Here is a 2,500-nt window from a genome sequence, read left to right as displayed (position 1 = left end):
AACAAAATTTAATTTTCTAACGACCCCCTCAAGACAAGACCAGAGAGACACTCAACAATAAAATAAAAATCCCAAACCTGGACTTTTGCCGTTACCTATCCAAATATCCTAGCCAAATCCCTGATTAACGTTCTACAAAAGACAATCCCCAAAGGCATAAGCGTATACGAAATCCCATGCCTGGGCTGTGACCAATCTTACTTTGGTTTTACAGGAAAATCATTTTCCCAGAGATTAATACAATATAAACGGTCAGTTAGGTACGACCGACAGAGTTCAGCTATATTCAACCATATAAATGACCATAACCCCAGAATAAACTGTAATTTGTCGTGTATAATTTATAGCAGCAAATGTTGGTACAAATGCCAGATGACAGAGTCAGCCTTGATTAAAAAAAAAAAAGACGGGTAATGAACATCTTAAAGGCCACCTGGGATTCAGATACCAGAGATAAAGTCTTCCCCCAACCAATGCTTAAGAAGAGTAAAGATAAATTATCAGCGGGGGTGACTTAGTAAAACAGCTACCTGTGGATGGGTCTTTTGGTATAAATACCGCTTTTTCCGTAACTTTTTTCATTCATTACCTACCTGAAGAAAGAGAAAGAGACAGTCATCAGTCTCTGAAATATAATGCTTACTTTCTATATTTTGGTGTTTATATGGCTCCTTTTATTAGATATATCATCATCATCATCATCTTCATCAGCCGTTGTTAGTCCACTGCAGGACAAAGTTCCTCAGACATAATCCTTCCACTCCCTTCTGTTTATGGTCTTTCTATGTCAGTCTATACCCGCAAATTTTCTTAACTCGTCAATAAATCGTCTTCTCTTCCTTCCCCTCCTTCATTTACAATCTCTAGGGACCCATTCTGTTATTCTTTTTGTCCATCTTTTATCTGACATTCTCATTATATTTCCTGAACACGTCCATTTCTTTTTCTTACTTGTTGTTAGAATATCCTCTACTTTAGTTTGCTCTCGTATCCATGTCGTTCTTTTTCTGTCTCTTAGTGTTATTCCCATAATTATTCTTTCCATAGCCCTTTGAGTTGTAACTAGCTTATATTCTAAGGCTTTAGTAAGGCTCCAAGTTTCTGATGCATAAGTTAATACTGGTAGGACCATCTGATTAAATACTCTTCTTTTTAGAGAAAGTGGCATTTTACTTTTCATAATCTCATTTTGTTTACCAGAAGCTCTTCAATCCATGCTAATCCTTCTTTTAATTACGGTCTCATGTCCAGGGAAACACTTACCGTCTATCCAAAAGACGTATATTCGTTAACAATCACTAGAAGTTCGTCCATAACCCTTATTTTTTGTCTCTCTGCATTTTCATTGAAAATTATCTTGGTTTTACTCATATTCATTCTCAGTCCTACATTTCTGCTTTCTCTATTCAAATCTTCTATCATCTTTTACAATTCTCCCCTGATTCACTCAATAAAACTATGTCATCTGCAAATCTTAAAATGTTAAGGTATTCCCCATTCATGTTAATTCTTATATTTTCCCAATATAAATTCTTAAAAACTTCTTCTGGGCATGCTTTGAAAAAATTTATGATAGATGGGGCATCCTTGTCTAAATCTTTTCTTAATCGGAAGTCTCACTATCTTTATGTAGTTTTAGGATTGATGTACTACCCATTTAGATATCTTCAAGTGTTCTAACATAAGATTCATCTATTTTTTGCTTTTGAAGGGCTTTCATTACTGCTGAAGTTCTGACAGAATCAAAAGCTTTCTCATAGTCTATAAATGCCATACATTTTTCTTTTACCTGGTTAATTATATGGCTATGGTCATTTGTTGAATACCCGCTTCTAATACCTGCCTGCTCTCTTGATGATTAAAGTCTAGCTGTCTTTCTATTCGGCCTAATATGATCTTCGTAAATACTTTATATATTACTGAAAGTAAACTTGTTGGGTGGTAATTTTTCAGGTCTTATTCTGTGTATCCTTTTTGTGAATTAATATAATTATATATATATATATATATAATATATATATATATATATATATATATATATATATACTATATATAGACATATATATATATATATAATATATATATATATATATATATATATATAGATGCGCATGGGTTTGATTTGCATCCATTGCTCATAAAAAATACCTATTTCACCTAGTTGATTAAAAAAAATATATAAAAAACTATCACATTTAACACAAAACCATTCTGTAATCGATAACTTTGCGTGAAGTATACAACTTCAATACCCATCCTTCCATCCACTGCTTCTGTCTCTATAGTGCACCCCTTCCTCTCTGCTTTTTCTCCCTTTCCGAGTATCATAGTCTATCAAGTTAAAGGAAGGGGAAAAACGACCCGAATGGTTGGTGGGGTGTTGAGTCCAGGATCGTATTTGATTTCATGAAGCGAAGGGTAGCAGGCACATGTCTGTGCTTATGAGTCACCGGGACCTTGTTCCTCTGTTGTGAAATGAATTCCCTGCTACTAATATTTG

This window comes from Macrobrachium nipponense, chromosome 10 (genome assembly GCF_015104395.2).
Source record: "Macrobrachium nipponense isolate FS-2020 chromosome 10, ASM1510439v2, whole genome shotgun sequence".
NCBI lineage: Eukaryota > Metazoa > Arthropoda > Malacostraca > Decapoda > Palaemonidae > Macrobrachium > Macrobrachium nipponense.
Note: the sequence above shows the minus strand (reverse complement) of the source record.